The 20732-nt window shown below is 40.2% G+C and overlaps 1 protein-coding gene across 4 annotated transcripts in view; it reads left to right on the top strand.

Annotated features, from left to right (window-relative positions):
• dlgap4b (discs, large (Drosophila) homolog-associated protein 4b) overlaps nt 1-20732 on the top strand; it is a 124516-nt gene that overhangs the window by 73865 nt on the left and 29919 nt on the right. For all 4 annotated transcript variants that reach the window (XM_074665770.1, XM_074665749.1, XM_074665760.1 and 1 more), the window contains one exon: nt 12499-12549. The gene's annotated coding sequence lies outside the window, so the exon portion shown is untranslated. The remainder of the gene's footprint in view (nt 1-12498; nt 12550-20732) is intronic.

Raw genomic sequence — 20732 nt, 5'->3', positions numbered from 1 at the left:
GCACACTCAAGCTTCTGAATCAAAGGTGATATTTCTGAACGTATTAGATGCTGCCCACATTGATAGATGTGGATTTCACAGTCAGAACATGAAAGACTGGTGGGCTTTAATTTATTTTAATTTCAACCCACTTGAATCACATTTTTGCAGGTAGGCACCAAATAATCCTTTTTCCACTTCAAACTCACAAATGAATTCAGCAGACTTTAAATGATTCTGACTCTGTGAAGCAGTCTGGGAAAATCTTGCGATGATTGAGTTCTTAGTTATCTAAACTTCATCTGCAAAATGACTCCAAGCTCAGCACCGAGAAAGAGACAAGGGGAGAGAGACAGGTGTTGTCTTCCTGGAAACCTACTTCTGTGCGTGTGTGTGTGTGTGTGTGTGTGTGTGTGTGTGTGTGTGTGTGTGTGTGTGTGTGTGTGTGTGTGTGTGTGTGTGTGTGTGTGTGTGTATTAATGCACAGAAACCAAATGAGCAGTGTGTTCTGCAAGCGTATGCTCACAGGAGTGTGTGTGTGTGTGTGTGTGTGTGCTTGTGTGCACACACTGGCCAAAGGCAATGCATCTCCATCTCGAGCCAGGTCCTGCAGAGCTGACCTGCTGTGTTCACAGTGAGCCTGAATTCTAGCAGCAGTCTCCGTTTACACCGTCTGCCACTCAAGCACACGGCTGAAGTATGTATGGATTATCTAGTTTGTTGCAGGTGCAGTTCTTTTTTTTTTTTCTTCCTATTTTTTATTAGCTTTCAAGTTTCAACTATTCAGTCTCACCTGGGTTGAAGTGGATTTGTAGTTCCTGGTCAGATTTAACTCTTGAATACTTGGCTTCTTGGCGTTGAGACTTCTGATGCCCCAGCTCATAAAAAATAAACTTCTAAACATATATTAGTTGAAAAGCAAAAAGCTCAAGTACCAAAAACAATCTTTGTTTGAAGTCCAAACCACCCTAATCAAGTTGTAACTTGGCAGTTTAGAGGATATTAAGAGCACAGGTCCGCCCAATCTGAGGCACAGCTCAGCTGATTGACAGACAGGAACCCTATAAGTGTTAGTGAGAAGGCTGATAGCCTGCACATTTCCAATATGGCCCTGGTCGACAATTTGAGTCAAAACCCTGTTTCAGACACAAACGGGTGACATAACAGAGACTACATCCGTATATTATACAGTCTATGGTAAAGATCAAATCATCTCCATTAGATAATTGCAAAGGTACGGAAACCAAAGAGCTGACTGTGAAAGTCCAAGATAAGATAAGATAAAGATAAAGATAGATAAGATTAAGATAAGAAAATTCCATCCTGTACTTCAAAGAGTTTTGTTTAAATTAGAAAATGAAAGAACTTTGATAATGATGTTTTGAATGTAGTAGTATGAACCAAAAACATTTACCAATGTAGTGATCAATGTGTGTTTAACACTGACACTAAATTGAGTAATAAAAGTCTGCCATCCAGTTTCTAAGCCCACTCTAAAAACTGTTACCTGTGCTGTAAATGATAATAGTGCATCTGTATTTAACACCAACATCATCACCAACTTCAGGTGTTACATTTCCACAGTGTGAGGCATCTTGCAAAGAAACTCACTCACTGCTCTATTTATCTTCTCTGTTCAGCGAGTTGACTCTCAGTGAGTGAAGAGCTCAGTGAGTGAAGAGCTACAAAATGGAGCAGTAGAAGGCTAATATATATTAACCAATCCACAGTCAGCATTGAAAGTTAGGTTATGTCAAGCTGACATTTTGTGATGTGACACATAAAAGTAGGAATGTTGCCAGAGCTCAGCAAACTTTTACTTCATCTCACATTACAATCCCTCAGCATCAACTGCATCGTTCATCTTTGCTTTGTCATTTTTTCTTTTGGTAACTCTTGAGACTTTAGCACTCTCTGTACCCTAATGGTTAATACAAGTGATGTCACTAAACTCAACATAGATGGTTCAGAGAAAAATTATGCTAAACTTTCTAAACTGGCTTTAACCATCATATCCAAGTCTTCATGCAGCCACTGGGCCGTCATAATGAACATGCCCTCTGGACTGAGGTTTGAAACTTGGCCGTGCCTGATGAATCTTCTGTCACATCATTCAGTACAGGAGCAGATGTCCACACAGTATTTGTGACTTCGCATACTGCTTCAAATGAAACATTAAGTGGAGAAATTCTGGGGTTTTTTCCACCTTTAAAAAAGATGGGTCATCAGGTGCTTTACAAACAGAGAGTTGGTCATTAATACCTTTTACTTTAACATTGAGCTGTCACTGAAAAAAATTCTGCAGTCTTAAAATTTGCACTACAGGACTCAGTTTTTATCCATAGCTACTGCTGTTTAAATTTCTTCAACAAGAAGAAAGATCTCCAACTACATGGCTTCAAACTTCATCTTTTGTACACTGCCACTCTGCTCTCCCAAACTCTTCATGGTGACAGCCAGTAGCACACACAAAATCCTTATTTAAACAGAGCAGTCCACACCACTTTTGTGCTTGTTATCAACTGTGCACGCAATCATAGTAAATCACACACAACACGGCCACTAATAGCACATGCAGTTTTTTTTTTACTTTGCACACACATTTTAGCACTCGTTATTTGGTATCTTAGTAGATCAGACCCTTAGTGTTCAAACTTGAGGACTTTTTTCATCTTCTCAGAATATTTGTAGCACATGTGTTCAACAAGATGAAAGCATGATAATCTACCCAGAGACAGGGAAAAACACCCACATGGCTGGTACCATTGTGATGATTATAATACTTGCTAGATAAAGAAGTTATCACTCAGGCAACAGATGAAATGGGTTGACTTAAAATCATTCTTTGTCTCATCACAGGTTTGAAGTGACAGACTAGCCAGCTCAAAATATAAATGAGGTCTTCAGTTTCCACTTTTCTGCCATTATTATCCAGCCTGTGGTCCCTAATTCATCAGCTGAACAAGAACTGGGTCAACAGAGAATTAAATCAGGGGCAACCTCGACATAAGGTTAAAGCAATTATGTGTAATGAAAATCTGTGGAGGATATTTCCGGTGACCAAACTGAAACATTTTCAGAGAATGGAGGATAAAGAAATGGATGTTGCAACATAGAAACATTTCATTGTTCTATGAGTTCTACATGGGATAACATAACCTTTTCTTTAATTGTTGTTTTTTTTATTGATATGATTTTTGTCAGTGTGTATTTCCATCATTACATAAATACATCATGGTGATGTAATTTAGGGAACATTTAGTGGTAGTATCACTGAACTTTGAGGCTCTGTTGTATGATTCAGGTAAATGAATAGTAGTGTAACAATGCATTACTTGCTGTATTTTTGAGCCCTTTGTGGGTTGGTTTGAGGTCCAATAGATAGATGGAGAGACACTACCCAATCTTGTCCAGCTCTGCTCCGACATGCACTCTTGCAAACCTTATAGTTTATTTAGAACTTCTACAACCAGAGTGCAAACTCATTAAAGTTATAAAGATGGGGAGAGCAGAAACTTGGCATCCACTGAAGGAGTTTTTTTTTTTCTTCTCCTTAATCTTGTGTGTGACTTTTTTAGCCCAGAGGACAGGCTGAGCTGGCTGTTTTTCCAGCACTTTCTTTCACTCTCTATGCTCCATCCCTTCGCTGAAAGCATGGAGGAAGTTCAAAGAAGAAATATGAAAACATACAGAAACACTTTCAGATCTGCTGCAGAGAAAACTTCAGTGTTCTTTGGCTTTTAGCAGCTAGTATGGCCCTGAAACTAAAGTCTTTAACTTTATTGAAAGATATTGAAAAAAAAAAGTCTAAAGAGAAAGAAAACATTTTGTTGATTTTTTTTTTTAAGTGCACGTTATTTTGAAAAATAGCTATCACAACCTCTCTTAAAGTACTTGATTAATCAAGATTATGCAAATGGCTAAACAGAAAATTGACAGAATCAGAAGCTTCTGGTGCCCACATGTGTTGGAGAAAGCATATCAGATCAGACCATTTTATTCCCATCTTTAACAGGATACTGAAAGCTAATGAACACCATAGCTGATTGATCTTTAGATTTGTCAGTACATTTTCATTATTCGCTGTACAGCCTCCAGCTAAGCTAAGAAAGGACATTTTTATGTTGCTGAAGCAGATGTGCTAGAGTAGACAGTCAGTTAATTACAAAATGACAGCTCTTTATTAAATGACTCAAAAAAAGAGGAGCTTTTGAAGCTGCTATGCTAATAAGTGATGACACTACAGCAGGTTTTATTCTGAATGAGAACAAAGAAATTCTCTGTGACTTTTTTAGAACTAGTTTGAACAAATGAACACATTGTAACCATATGTTTTGTTGTCATAAACACTCACACCTCTATTTCTCACATCCACACACTCACAAACTTCCATTGTGGCAGTGACCAGTTATTCCCATCCCTGTATCCCCTGCCAGCCACCGAGTCATTAGCATAATTATAACATGCAGAGATTTTTGGACAAAAACATGCGACTCCTTCCAAAAGCGTTGTCACACTGCTTCACTTTTGGGATTCATCCTCAGACACACTCAAGTCGCCTCCCATCTGTTCTCTGAATACTGAACTGTGTCAAAAGGAGAAGTTCTAATCCTCTTCCTCGTGGAATGGCCCAGTCCTTCTAAAGGACTCTCGTGACTGTTTGCCTCTTTCATGGGCAGCTCAATTTGCCGTCTACAACGTTCATGTAAGAGGGCTTTGAATAATCATTGTCAGTCTGGTAATGCACCTGCTCTCAGTGACCTTCAGGTCCTGTGGTAAATTGGATTTCATGGCTGAGAAGTGACAACAGGGGATTGTTTGATTGAGAGCTGATTACTTCCGCAAGTTTGACTCTCATCCCTGCAATTTTTAATTAGTCCTAGAGAGATAGTTGGTAAAACAATGGGTGTTTGTTTCCATATTTATTAGGTTGCTTATTTTAATTGCTCACTGTCCTTTAAGGTTTAGCGAAGTATGCCATCAGCCAATCCAATCAGAGCATGCAGTCTGAGTAAGAGAATGGTTTGTGGAAATGAGCAAAGTATTGTCTTGTGACTGTCTCTGTCAATTTACTGATGGGAAGAGTATTAGAGAGGTAAATTATTGAGAGACCATTAATTCATGGAGAGGCCAGCATTTCCTCTGAGGCTTTATGAAAAACAGAGACACTCTAGAAACCCCAAAGCTTAGGCCCTTTCCGGTTTTCCCCTTGACACCACATTGTGGAGAAGATTTCTGTGAAAACATGGCCATTTACACGAAAACGGTTTTAGGATGTTAGCAAATGTATTGTTGTGTTTCAGCCTCTTGTTTACACAGAAACGGCGTTTTAAACAACCTAAAACGCAAACTTTGGAAACACTGCTATCACTACTCTACTTTGAGCTTGTTCATACAGCAGTACAACAGTACTGTTGTTACGATCATCACAGACTACCATGCTGTGCTTGTGTTGCTCAATCTGCTGAATCTGCTGGTTGTCTTTCAACAAAATGTGCATCCATTGCTCCACCCCTGCACTTGGTACTAACCAATAGAGTAAATGATCGGCCCAATCTAGTCCGGTGGAGATTCAGTAAAAGCTGCCTCTGAACAAGAGAGTTTTATTGCCAACTACAGGCTTGGCATGCTTACTACAGTGTTTTCAATCCCTCAGTGTTTCTATGTAAATGCAGATTTTTTTTCTCTTAATTTTTGCGTTTTGGGGTGAAACGTTGCCGTGGTAACGAGCCTAGAATTACCAAAAGTGTATTTAAGGTTACTTTTTTTTGGTGGTTAAACGGGATTGTTATGTCAGACATCTGTCTTTGTGAACATCTGCTGTGGTAAAAAGTAATCGCTCATTAATGCACTCCATTTAGCTTCAAAATCCAAAACATTGGATCTAATGTAATTGTTTCTCTCAATTGAGGCCAATTTCCATCATTGAGAGAGGTTGTTCCAGAGCCACAGAACAGACATTTATAATCTATTCCCAAAATGAAGAGCCCAATCAGCAGATCCCTCTGGCCTGATGCTTCAATCTGTCTCTCAATCTCTTTTAATTTATTTCACTCTAACCCAGCAAACCTGATGCTGTGAAGTGTATTTTTGCGTTTGTCCTTCCAGTGTGTAGTGCACAATGAAGTAGGAGAAGAGCGTTTTGGCAGAATTCCCGTTTTAATCCCTGAAACTCTTTACTGTGTTTTTCTTTTTTTGTGCGACCCAATATGCTTTATGAACAAGACCAAAACTGGACGTGGTTCTTAACTACTTAATATAATTCTGCTAATCAGAGGTCCTGAAGAATGAGATCAGATGGCATTCTTCTGTATTTCTTGATGTGAGGTGGCCTTTGTGTGTTTTTACTAGCCTCTCTAACTTCAGGCATTTTCTAAAAGGTCATGGCCCTTTTGAGTTTTGTGTATGTTGACTGTGTCAGACAATTAAACTGAACTGCAGGGGTGACCCTGTTTTATAATCATGGTTTATGTTTGAGCCAGAGATACATCAAGGCCTCTCTGAATAGTCTTCAGCCAAGAAAATCTGACATGTTGTACTGCCTCCATCCCCAAAGCTGACTGACTGGCAGCTGGTTCATCCTGTTATTAAAGCCAAGCAGACAGACAGCCTGACATTTTACAGCCATCACTGTCTCATGGTTCTATTTTAGATTCATCCTACAGTTATACAGGCCAATTTCTTAGTCAGCCTGGTCAGACTTGTTTTTGATTTTTGCTTTTATCTTTTCTTTTTGGTCCATCAGTAAATTGAGAACCTGTCTCCTGGGATTGTCAGTCAATAATTCTAAAAGTCAGGGGTCACCTCTGCTACCATCACCTTTTGGCTACAGTGGTGTATCTAACATTGTGCTTGAGTATCCTCATGTAGAGTCTTTATTTTGGGGGGTTTCCCTTTGAGTGAACAGTTCTATAATTTATCTATCTGAAACAAATAATATACTAGAAAAGCACTCAGAGAGCGCAGACCCCCACCAAGCATATTTTAATTGTCATGCAACACTTTAGTCCTACTTTAATGTTATACTCCCTTTCAGCAGACTGTCTGCTACAGTTTAGTGTTAGTTGCAGGTTTGTACAATAATTTGTTACCTGAAAGTGTTGAAAATGATGATGACCCAGTACATATTCCATATTCCAGATCTTAGTATCCAGAATATTACCAGGATCTGGATCGTACTTTTACATCTGTCAGAAATTATGGTGACCTTGTCTAGCATTGTTTTACAAAGCAATCCGACCATTTATCGTGGAGTTATATACACATATGGTGAAAATGGCCTTATCTCACAATGATAGAGAATCATTTGAAAAAATCCTGGATCCAGACGGTGATCGGGATCACCTCCAAAATGTAATCACTTCTTCTAAATTCCATTTTAAACTTCTCCTGAAAATTTCACCAAGATCCATTTGTTACTGTTTGAGTTATGTTGTTCATAGACAAACAAACAGACAGACAAACTCCCCAAAAAACATAACCTCCTTGAAGGAGTTAACAAACTCCTTGTATTTCCACATTTGGTTCAGCTCTTTGGAAGTGACTTTATGACAACCATTGTTGCTATCGACAAAAGGTGGAGTCACACACTTCTTAGGACACTACGTATAGACTTATGGGTCCACTAGTGCTACTTGCATATCAAAAGTCATTTGCAACATTGTTTAAAGACCATAACTTGTTGACAGGAGTTCAGAGTCTTTCACTTCCTGTGACTCATCCCTGTGTGCTGCAGGTGCAGAATCTAAAATACAACACTCAGTGGCACATCCACAGCGTGCCCAGTCTACCATGAACAAATGTTGCTGATAACAGAATACACAAACTGATAAGCCACCTTACATAACTTAACAACTGCCTCAAGCATGCAGCTAACAATACCTGTCACTGCAGCAGTGTGGTGTGCATGTTTACAAGCAGGTGATATACAGACTCTGCTTGGTGTCAGTGCAAGGACTGAGCCCACAATTGTTAAGTGATATCAGTCTGGCTTATTGTAATTGAGTCATGGAAACATTCAGACATTCTGATTTTGGTTTGTATCAAGAAACAAAAACAAGAGCAGTATGGCAGTTATCTGTTTGTTTGTGTGAACATGTTGTAACTCATGCATATTCTGCTGGCAATATTTAATACATCAGGCAGCTCTTGTAAAATTGAATTTCTAAGGGCTCACTGAAAATAATAGAAGAATCCAGTACTTCAAATACTTAAAGCATCATTTCGTTTTCAAGTTGTTCTGTTATTCTGTTGAAGAGGGGGTTCAGAGTGTGTTTGTATGAATCAAAAATGTGTGTCAAAGCCTTAAGTGAGTATCATCCAGACCCATATGCACATCCAGCCAGCCTCTGGCAGGCGCTACAGGTGTATCAAAGCCAAGACAAACAGACTCAGAAACAGTTGCCAGAGCCATAACCACCCTAAACTCACACATCTACTGATTCACACACATTGTGAACAACACAGCATCTCAAACATACCCTGAAACAACTGTGAAACCTATTGCATATTGCACTATTCTACATTGCACTATTCTTATTTTTTCGTAATATTGCACTATTTTGTATGTCACATTTGTGTTCTTTGCACTGTGAGAAGTAATTTTAACAGTAATTTTATTAGATATTGTGTAATGATAATAAGGTCTATGGACTGATTCACAGTCACCGTCATCAAAAATACGACTGTGCATCTTGGCAGTGGAAGCAGTGTTTAGCTCCATTCATTTAGACGAGTTAGTATCCTCTAAACCCTAAATTAAAGCTGTATGCTGCATAAAAATGGCTGGTTGTTCTGTGGTCAGTTGTCAGAAACATTTCTATACCATGGAGTCAACTTCTATCGAGTTCTGACTGTTATGGTGCGGCCACACCAAATGCAAATTTGCGGCGCGATTACATACAAAGTCAATGCAAAGACGCGTTCAGACGCCAATTCACCTCAGGCGGCGCGTTTGAGTATTTCGCCCGTTTGGAGCGTTCACGCTTTCACACGTTTGGGCGGTAGACGCGAATTCGCTCGAGTTCAAAATATTGAACTTTTGACTCAAATTCGTGTGAAGGCTTGCCGTGGACACCAATCAGCGATGACATTCCCTCACGACGTCATTGATTTGATGATGTTGGGGGGCAACCGCCGCCTGCTCCGGCTCCAACTCCACCAGAGGATGGAGGAGAAAACAATTAGTGCGGTGTCTTATCATCCAGAGTTATACGATATGACGTGTGTACTCTACAGAGACCCGAAAAAAAGGAGCAGGCTTGGGTGAAAGTCTCTGAGGAGACAGGTTTTGAATGTAAGTTTGGTAAACATTCGTTCCCAGCTGGATTTGCCTGCACGGGCTATCACTGAGTCCGACTGTGTTTTCCTCAATTGAGTTTTGAACCTGATAGAGAGGAGGAAAGAGTGGAGCAGGGGCAGAGCCAGGGAAAAGATAGAAGTTCTCTGTTCTTCTCTCTTTCCTCCACCCCTTCATTATCCCCAGGGAGACCTCCAGGAACATGGGTCGGGGGTTCGGGTGGTCGAGAATGAGGTCGCAGGGAACAGCCAGGCAGGGCTGGTGGAGGTGGATTACCAGGGAGAGGCAGCAGGCATTGATTGTGATCTCCAAAGCTTTCACACACTCTCCTGTCATGCTTTTGAAACCACAGCTCATTGTTTTTCAGATGCTCTTTTGGGCTTTCGGTTTTTAAATGAACGGGCTCTCTGCTCCACATGCGCAGTACTGCACTAACATGCATTCGCCCCTCAGCTTGTCAAAATAGTCCAGCGGCGAGACTCGGGCGTTCACGCGGCGCGTGACGGGCCATTAGCGCGAATAAACTCGCGTGTTCGCGATTGGTGTGGCCGCGGCATTACAGGGCTACCAGTGTTTTGGAGCAAAGAGTGACCATGGTAACTGTTGACTCTCAGCTGAACGTGTCAGTGATTGATCAAAGACATCTGTGGCTGTTTTATTAAATGTGTCTTCTTTATCCAACCGGTTTGACCGCAAATAAACATTTTAACCGCCAATAATCTAAATCCAGTTCAGAACATCCAGTAGACAATCCAGTGCTCTTTTTGATTTTGGAGGGTTTCTGCTTTACTGACACAAGTTCATGTCTTTATATTTCACGGTCTGGCAAGTTTCAACCGATAATGCAGTCATAGGCATTGAGTGACTTGTGTGTTGAAACTCCTCACTGGGATACATGCTTGATTTCTCCGCTAAAAACATCTGTCATCTGAATATCTGTGTACTTGTTTATCCTTTTCATCCACTCACTAGTTTCTCACAACATTTGAGTCATTTACCCTCTGTCATATTGGTGTTATTTAATTAAAAAATGAATTTTTGGGTGGTTAACATCCTTGACAAACCATTGTACTCAGCAGCACTTCTGTTGCCAAGATGCAATCGCAGCCTTAACTGTTTACTAACAGTAAATTGGTCTATTCTATTCTTTTCTATTCTATTCTATTCTATTCGTCAATTTTAGCATTTTTAAGCTTTTTCAAATGGGAATACAACTCAGCCTATCAGTCACTGTGTCCACCATGTAGCTTGAAGTATTTTTAGTCTGTTTTAAGCTCATATCAGGAAACTGACTGAAAATGCTGGACTCAACAAAGCTTCTGTTGTGGTAGTGAGGGGGATAGATGGGCTTCTGGCCCCCTCACTAACAGCAACAGGGTGCCTGTTTGCCAGTCACATGAGCTGTGCCTCGGATTGGGCAAATTTGTGATCCTAATTTCTTCTAAACAGCTGAGGTGTAAAAAAATTAGCTCAGCAACAGCATCTAGCAGGTGTGTTGCTGAACTGGACTTTTTGGTCAGCATTTTTCAGTAAATGCAATTGGATGTCCATACACAGCTATGAATAAGTAGCAGTTATATTATGGTTGACAGGAGCCTGGATGTAACACAGACTGTTTTTCCTGCTTTTGCTAAAGCCTGCTTTTACATGATTAGTCATTTCCCAGGCATACTACAAACATACTTGATTTTTTTTTTTAAAGAAATAACACTTCCAATCCAACCCACAGAGTACTATGAAGTGCATTTTCTACATTTTTTCAGGAAAATGTGTGAATACATTACCTTGAACATGGCCTGGCTCGCAGATAGTTTAAAAAAATGTTATTAATATTGCAAAGGGTTTTCACATTGGTTTAACCAAGGACTAACATCAGTACAACCTGAATAAAATCAAAGGCTTGACTTTGGTGGTCAGCAAGAATCAACTCCAGAGTTGTGTCTGAAGCTACAGCGGACTCCTTTTAAAAACTTCCCCACAATGCCTGCCTCATCCAACACTTAATTCCTTATTCACGTTAATGTTAATAAACTGTTTAAACACTATGTTGATGTGTGGTTCTTAAGGGTAAAAAAAAAAAAGGACAGAGATTCTTGAGAGGATCCTGTTGTGTTCCTGCTCATGCTGATGTGCCAAACTCTCTCATGATTATCTTTGCATGTTTGCCTCCATCAAAGCCAACAAACAGATGAGTGCCCAAAAATTCAAAGAGAATTTGCAACAGTTTTCACGCTGTGAGTCGAATATGCGAGAGAGAATAGAACAGCAGCACCAAACAGGGAACACAGCAGCATTTGAATATAACATCAAGGTTATACCTATGCACAACCTGGTATATTAGAGTGCTTGTGGGTAGGGTGTACAAAGGCAAGCTTTTCTTTTCAAGGAGAAGATGAACACAGGAAACAGAAAGGGTAAGAGTGGAGTTTGATAGATAACCTCAATTCTCCCACAGACAAGGGGAACTATGGGGCTTTGTTGTTGGATCTCAGTGACATGTTATGCTTGTATGACCACTGAAAGCGTAAAAGAAAATAGAGACAGCAATGTGTGGTGTGCTTTATAAAGCTGTGCTATATTCTAGACAAAGGATAAATTAAAAAAAACTCAAGCGCAAGGTCAAGCACATATGTGCTGTAAATGTCCAAAGGCACACCGATGCACGCACACATCCCTGTGTCAAAGCCCGAATCAAACTCTTCTGTGTGTACTCTTCAGTGTTATCACACTTGACACATGGTAAATGCACGACTGTTCGCAGAGCCCTTGAGTGAAAGGAGCCCAACATTGTCATAGCTTCTGTGGTGCTGCAGGAGTTGTAAAAGCAACTGGAATATGGATGAGTGGGAGACTGCCATGATTGAAATGTGCTAAAGCGAGACGGTGCCTTTGTACTACGCTCGGAGCAGAGGGAGAGGAGGGAGAGAGGAAGAGAGAAAGTAGGGCAGAGAGGAGTAAAGTAGACAACAAGGTGGAGCTGAACGCAGATACTTTCCTGGCCTGAGTGTGAACACCAGTTGCCCTCAAGCTCTGGTTCTCAATCAGATTATTTTAACCCAATTCGTAATGCTGCATGGTAAAGCTTTATCCTCAGCTCTTTGTGTGTGGGTCTGTAGCAAAATATATCCACAGTTTTTCTTGTCTCAGCTTTAAAGTAAAGCATTACACTCTTGTATGGATTCATATAAATACTCACAGAATTTTCTTCATTTCTCTTTCAGAAAACTCCCTGGTACCCCGATCAAGGCTTCCAAAAAAAATGAACTGCCAATGTAAGTCCTTTGACTGACCTCAGCACTCAATTGGTGATGTTACTTTTCAATTAATTAGACTGACTAAAAGTACTGATACAGCGGGAAAAAATGTGTCCTAACCTTTCACTTGACTCTCCTGGCTAACCAGCAGGGACAGGACTCACCTCTGACTTCATTTATTAGCAGCTAATTACTATTCCCTGCAAACACACTGATGGGACTTCAAAGGATGACTCACTGCAGGACACACTGGTGAAATTCAAATTTCAAACGCAACCCATCCTTCAGTGCTACGCCACAGAGTTGCCACTTCTGGTTTTAGTTTGTCACCCCCAGTACAAGGAAGGCTCAAGGTGCTATCAATAATGGATGAGGATGTGAGACTTTTCAGCAAGTTTTTCAGAAGCACCAGTGCTTGCATTTAAAAACTTGCAGGACCAGCTCTTAACAACTGAACGCTGGTGCCGTAGCTTTAAAAGCACTTCTGGAGGCAGAGTAGGCGATGCTGCTTACAGCAAAGACAAGATGCTGCAGGTTTAAAGACTAACACTGACATTGTGCAGGCCAGTGATGAGCCAATCAGAATCTCTTTTTCTCTGACTGCTTATGTCTGCATTCTCAGGGCATGTGATTGATGAACAGCACCATGATTCATGTAAATACACACAGTGAACACAGAGAAAATGATGTGGGCGTAGTATCGCCTTAGGGTTCCAACTCGAAAGCATGTCCACAGAAGAAGGCATATGAGGTAGACAGAAAGAGATGTTTTCTACCCTTAAGAGGTGTAGGTTGGTTACGAGTCTTGAAACGACTTGTGTTTTCCTTCCAGTCTTTCAGCAGTATGAGCTGTCCCCTCAGCTCCAGTTTAAGGAAAAGTTTTAGGTCTTTAATAAGAGTACAACTCATTTTTTGGCTCTCTCTAGCCATTTGTAAAGGCAGCTGTAAGGCCAGTGAATTTGTAGGTAGCAGAGAAACTATGAGCTGGAGTGCATTCATGTTAGCCTGGTCAATGTTAGCTCCCACATGAAGTCCATTCAGGCAGACTGTTTTGGGTGGTTAGAAGGGTTTCAGTTGTTTCTGTCAGGGGTACAAACTTTTTTGTTGCAAACTTTGCAAATGACTGTTGTTTGTGTTTGTGTTGTGTCGCTATGGGAGAACCCAAACTAGTGCCATATTACAGAGATACAGTTTCTTTTGGAAACCAACTCATCACTTTCACTTTTGTTTGCAATCATGCTTTCTCTTACAAAAGTGGGGATGAAAGGGGAAAAAAACAAGACACTGCCTACAGTTCGCTCTGATTGGTTCATTGGTGTGTCTGTAGTGCCAACACGAAGCAGATTAGCAAATGGCATGTTCCAGCAGAAAAAAGAAACTTTCGAAGCAGCTGTCCATGAGGCACAGACAGCATTGCAAGGGATAGAATGTGCACTTCAGCTGTTTCTGTGATCTACATGCTTTGGCAGATCATCAACACATTCTAATCCTTCATGATCTAAGATCTAATCTTCAAGATCCAAGATATCACACACCAGGAATGTGCATATGTTGGGTTCTGTATCAGTGAGCCCAAGTTGAACCCATCTCAACCCCAAACATGTTTCGCTTCTTTATGGCATTTTTTAAAAAAGCCGAGCACTATAAACACGGTAATTCACAGACTTTTCATCTTTGCAGTTTCTTTTAAATATTTACACCCACACTTTCTATCTCACACATGCACACGTGGATTCTAAAGCATTCTTTTGTAAACAAGTCCAGCCCTTGACATTCACACGCACAGCAAACCAGCACATGTGCACACATATCGCTATTTTTTCTGCACAAACAAGGGTTCTGCCAGGCGTGCTGCTGCGGTTTGAAGATAACAGGAAGCTCTAGTCATAAGACTCCTCTGCATCCTTCCCATAGGGCCCCTGATGGGAGCCTCCCCAGGGATGGAGGATGAGAGGGTATAGCAGACATCACACTCACAATAGGCCATGCTAGAGGTGTTAGGAATGGATCTAGAGGCTGCATTCGACACCAGCTTTTGTGCAGCAAATGCACACAAAAGGTGAACCATCGCTTGATAACAAATCACATCACACCACTTGCTGGCTGTAGATTAATTCATGCTTTCTTACTCAGGTCAAACTGAGACATGCAGCCTCTGCTAGGGGATGATCAGATCAATGATAGCTTAGCTGGGGAAAGACATGAAGGATACTGATGAGCACAATATTGAAGACTGTGATCAAACACAGGCTGACTTTGTGAATGAGAATGCAGAGCAGAGCTGCAGAAGACAACTGTGATTGATGCTTTACTCTTTCCTGTCTGTCTGCATACATGGGGACTGGAAATTTCCCCCAATCATAGGGCACGACTCCTCACTCCTCTCTTTCTTATATGGTACTTGCATTATAAGTGCTCATCCAAAAATCTCTTTTCAGTCCCTGTAAAAATGCTTTTACTTTCCTACCAATTACATTAGAAAAGGGCCATTTATTCTATTTGCAAATATTCAACATGACTCGAGCCACCCTATTTGCCAACTCCTTTGTCATTCACAATGACTTAAAAGCAAAGGTTAAGGTTTGTGTACCCTTCTGTAACCTCTGAAGTCTGTGTGATTTTAGATGAGTCAACACAGAAAGCATTAAGTATAAATGTGACTTAAATAGTTTGCATACTGTTATGTAAATGAATAGAGGTCAATGTCAAACTCAGGAATCCTATCATAGAGCATCGACAGAACAAGCTTCAGCACAGTTTAACTGGGTGATAAGTCTCTGTGGTGAAACTCAACCACTTCAAAAGGGAATGTTGATTAGGTTGACTTTTGATGAAGTTGAAAAGCCTCTGATTTATAAACCAACAAGCAGTTCAATGGATCTGTACTCCACTTATCACATCTAAATAGCAAAACCAAGAATGATGGGGTTGGAAAAACCTGGAGCGGAGGGCCAAACTCTTAATTAGAGGCGTGCTATAACATCAGTGAGGTCACTTTAGTCTTTAAGAATCAGGATGGTACACTGCTCCATGTTCAGGGTCTTTTGAAACCAATTACAGCAGAAAGTCAGCCTAAACTGTTACTTCATGATGTCCTAACTCATCCATTCTGCCTGATATCAGACACTGGTATTCTGACATTCCTCACTCAGAGAGTTATTATATCAAGATGTACGTGCATGTAAGACAAGCTTTGGCTGGAGTAGGGTTAACTAGAAAAAGTAGAAACAAAGGCCTAGAAAAAAATGTAATGAATAAAGTGATAGTGAAAGTGATGATATTGTTTTTTTTTTGTTTGTTTGTTTTTTTTTTTTATTTTGGAACCAAAAGAAAATTGCTGGTATTGTTTATACATACAGAAGTAACTCAATGTGTTTACGAATACATCTTTTGAGAGGTAAAAATGAAGCATGATCTTCATCTCCTTGTTCCATACTGTCTCTTTGTAAAGTTTATTTCACATCACTTACGTTCCCAAAATGTGTCTTCTGCCGACAACTTGATATTTATAGTTAAACCTCATGCCTCCTAAATGTCAAAGCGCTGTGTGATATAAACTGTATAAATTCACTATCTCCATCGCTCCTACTTTATGACTGTTGTCATGGCAACGGTCTGTTCTTTAGCTATTGAAGTGGTTGAAGGGTTGGACAGACGGCCATTAGGGTATTATTGTGACGTCACGCGGGGATTGTGAGGCATGAATGCAGGCTTGACCCACTTGGCGTCCAGTGGGGACCCCTGTCCACTTGCCACATGTCACATGACCCCCCCACTCTTATCTCTGCAGGAAGTGACTTTTCACCTTTTTTCATAAAACCGCAGGAAATCTCATCTCTCCATGGCTTCCTGTGCAGAGGGGTCAACTCTTTGTGAACGTATTATACCAAACTGTGGCTATTGTGAGTCAAGCCAAGGGCATTTTGTAGATGGTGAGGTTTAAGGCTTATCCTGGAGGGATTTATAGCGGTGCTGTGGTCGATCACAACAGGCTGTGGAGGACTGGTCATGGCTCACACATGTTGTGAAGCAACTCTGAGACCCCACGGGACATCATTGAGCTGATGCTTAGGAATAAGATTTGAACTTTCATTAAAGCTTTCGGGTCTTACTAAAGTCAGGTTGTGAAAAACATCACAAACCTATTTTTATCCTCATCTGGCAAAACCCTGAACTCTGAATGCAACCCCAGCTTTAGTTAGCTTTAGCAGAAACATGAAAGACAGGCGTGATACAGAAACTTCAAATGTTCATACTCATTGATCTTCTGTATCATTTTTTCTAGAGATCTATCTAATTTGATTTTATATCAAAAGGTTCACAGCTAATTGGATATTCAAGACCATACAGGTCCCTTCAGGGCTATAAATTATTTCTTTCAGCTGTGTTTGCATGTCTCACAATTAAGGAGTCTAACAGACAATCATAAAAACATGCTGGTGTGTGTGTGTGTGTGTGTGTGTGTGTGTGTGTGTGTGTGTGTGTGTGTGTGTGTGTGTGTGTGTGTGTGTGTGTGTGTGTGTGTGCGCGCATACATGCTCCTCTCTGTGACTGTCTGCAGTTGTCCCACTAATTTGCCCTGAATCCAGAGACAGAGGCCCCAGCTGCAGCCCACAACTCTTCACCCACTGCGCTCCAGTAGCGACAGACTCCCATCTCTGTCTCATTTTCAAATATATAAAAAAAAAAACTAGCACTGGGTCATGTCTGGCCATGTCTGTTCAGCTTGAAATTGGGTTCTGATTGGTTGTATCAGATTTTATGGAGAAGAAATGTTCAGCTCGACTTCAGTCAGCTATAAAACAATACTCTAAAGCTTTGTGTACATGGGGAAATTACTTTTTGCTTAAATCAATCCTCCTGTTACTTCTGTCTGTTATCCCCTATTGAATGTTTTGCTATAGAACAGATTGAAATCAATAATCATCATTTTGTTTCACTGGAGGTCTATATTAGGTTTTAACCATCTGAATCAGTTAGATTGTGTACTTTACAGGGTTTCTGTCTCTGAAATTCCAAATCCACTCATCGTGTTATTTTCTTTCTCCTGCTGCTCAGCAAGGCAGCACTATTAGTGGGAAACACAAAAGGGAATATAGGACCAAAGTAGACATTCATTTGGAGAGAATAGTCCATGTATCTCATTCTGGAGTTTATTAAACCCTGGGATTTATGTAAGTGCTGAGCTTTAGTGTGTTGTAGTTGTAAGCTGAGTTACACTTTTAAAAAGCACCCAGATCCTTTAAAATTCATCTCCTTGTAATATGTTAACATGTTGACAAACTCCTCTGAAACATGATATTTCATGATGTCTATTTCTGTTGGTGTATCGATGCCTTAACACCAAGGTTCAAAGACAGAAAGGAGAGAATACATGTCAGAGCAACAAGCTTTACAAAGTATTAACACTACTTTTAGCTGAATAAGATTGATACAAAAAAGAGTGACCGATACTGACAAAAATGCTCTCTCACATATGAAATGTAAGAGTTTTGATTTTCATACAAATCCTCCATGACAGGCAGACGTCCTGCAGCTTTGGAGCCAAAGCCTCTGCTGAAGAGTTTGTCCCCCAGAGTTGTAATAGTTGTGTTATGCTCCTCTGTTAACTGAGCAGATTTGGCCAAAATCTCAATAATAGGAATTCAGAATAGTGTAAGAAATTTTTTCTTCTTGGGGTTCTTAGATAAAGTTTGTTTCAAATTACAGATAACTTGTTTTTTTTGATTGAGTAATTGACTTTTACTCCTCACATTCAGGAAAAGGTAGAAAGGCTTAAACAGAAGCTGAGTTTTTATTTTAGGGTTAAGTCGTGTCGGGTTTTTGAAGCTAAAAATAAACTTGTTAGTGCAACTTTTTGTCTGTTTTGAACTATGATGATCTTATGTACATGCATGCTTTGTCTCCAAGCTCACATACAGTAGAAACAGTTTATTATGGAGCTCTGAGGTTCATAACTAACTTTAAATCCCTTACTCATCACTGCTTGTTTTATGATCATGTAGGATAGTCTTCATTGTTTGCAGGTAGACTAAAACACTGGCACGTTCTTGTCTACAAGGTTATTTTTGGCCTTCTACCCTCCTAGCTTCAGCCCTACATCATTCAGAAGAATAAAGGATCTTACAGTCTTTGTTCCCAGGGTCTTTTTTTGCCGTCCATTCCAAAGGTCAAAACTGAATTAAGAAAAAAGTCATCCAAGTTTCCCATCTGCCCCGGTGTCTGGAATAATTTACAAAATGAGTTGAAACTCAATGAACTAATCTCATTGGATACTCTTAAGAGAGAATAAAATGACCTAGAGGTGGGCACACCTGAATACAAATGCTTTGTTTAATTTTTAATTCTGGCTGATTTCAGTAAATAGCTGCGGCTTAAAGGTGAGTCAAATCTGTTTAGAGAGTTTTATTATCAAGAGCTGACTAGCATTTCAAAAGAATACATAGTAAGTGACAATATTGAAAAAAAAAAAAAAAAATCTAAAATATTTTTGCCATGTTCATTCACCAAGGTAGAGTCAGAACAGTTACAAGCTCAGCCAAATGCCACTATGAGGTCATAGATAAGGCTGACTGAACAACCGTATCCTGATCTAGTGAAGTTACAGGAAAGGTGCTGAAAAAAAGTCAACATCTCAAAAAAAAAGAAAGAAAGAAAGAAAGAAAGAAAGAAAGAAAGAAAGAAAGAAAGAAAGAAAGAAAGAAAGAAAGAAAGAAAGAAAGAAAAGAAAAATAAATCTATCTGCAAGATTGTTTCAGCTGAATTCCTTTATTATGTGTAAAGCTAATAACTGGTATCTGTATGGTCAGAGACAGAAGCTTAGAGATGGTGAATCTGTCTGTCTTTAATGAGCTACATTAGACTAATCTGTAAATGAAGACACATTGAATCTTCTGGAGTGTAAAATTTGGCATGGCTGCAGAGAGTACTGGACATTTGTTGTTTATATGCAGTAAATTAACTTTGAAAGTTTACATAAGATTTCATGAAAATGTAACACCAAAATCCAAGAAGATAGTGTGTCGTGGGAGTATCCTGTCTTCAGTTATTTAGATTGCTTTGGTTTATAAGTTTGTGTGCACAGAGCAAGAAGTGTACCACCTCACTTAAGCCAGGACATGGAGTCATGTATAAATACTGTGGGGATCAGTGGCAAAGTAAAAGAGAAAATCAACGAGGGCGATTTGGCATTCAACGTTCCATTTTGACCCGAGTATTGTGAAATTGAAGCCTTTTAGCTGACCCCTTGTCTCTTCACTTGCTCCCCCTCACAGGCACAGCAGAGGTCAGTAACAGTGTCAGAATAGCAAATAGAAATACTCAATGCCTCTGTCATCCTCCACCAGCAGAAGTATCTTGAAATTTCCAACACTGAACACTGAGACTGTATTACTCATACATGCACTGTAAAAAATAATCTCTGAAGGTCTTTACTCCAAGTCAAAAACAAGGCTTTCTACATGACGAATAAAAACGGCAACATCATCACCCCACATTTTTCTGAATGTAGCAACTTTATTCACAGAAATAGTTTTTTAGGACACAGAAAGTTCCATGGCATCCTGATCAGCTGTAAAATGGTGCCACTGTCTTTCTACTAGCTCCCTTTCTGGCTCAGTCTTCAGAGATGGGCTAAAATGAGTGGGTCATCTATCACAACAGAGGGGAGAGAAGTAAATTTATAGCTGTGAAAATAGGCCAGAGCACAGCACTGATGGAATAGATAGAGTGTAATTAGGACAAGGTTAGCCTGCTTCACATGCACACGCTTCACATGCAGGCACACACATACAAGCAATTTACTGGTAATCGTGTGACGCACATGCACATTAGTGAGTGGCTGTTTTTGTGCATTTTCTTCCCTCACAACAGATCGGGATTAGTCAAATACTGCACACTTCAAAAAGCCTCATAACTTTAAAAGAAGAAAACTTAAGTGTTTATGTCCTCACACACGTGTCTCACATCAACACCCTCAATTTCACCCTCACCTGTTCTGGGCTGAGCAAATGCATCAAACACTTTTCAAGCTGACACCCATCGCCCTCCTCCAGCAGCTCTCTTTAACTGAAACTTGGCTTGTTTCCTTTTGAAAAGTGAACTCTCTTGACTCACACCCTTTCTTCTTCATCCTCCTCCATGCTATGTTTCTGTCACTCATCTCTCCTCTGTGCTTTTAGATTTCTTTACCTTCTCCCCAG

The sequence above is a fragment of the Halichoeres trimaculatus genome, unplaced genomic scaffold (genome assembly GCF_033239565.1).
Source record: "Halichoeres trimaculatus isolate MK-OKI-2021-1 unplaced genomic scaffold, fHalTri1.1 fHalTri1_scaffold_1, whole genome shotgun sequence".
NCBI classification, from domain to species: domain Eukaryota; kingdom Metazoa; phylum Chordata; class Actinopteri; order Labriformes; family Labridae; genus Halichoeres; species Halichoeres trimaculatus.
The sequence above is the reverse complement of the archived record's forward strand: the minus strand, read 5'-3'. Positions and strand labels throughout refer to the sequence as shown.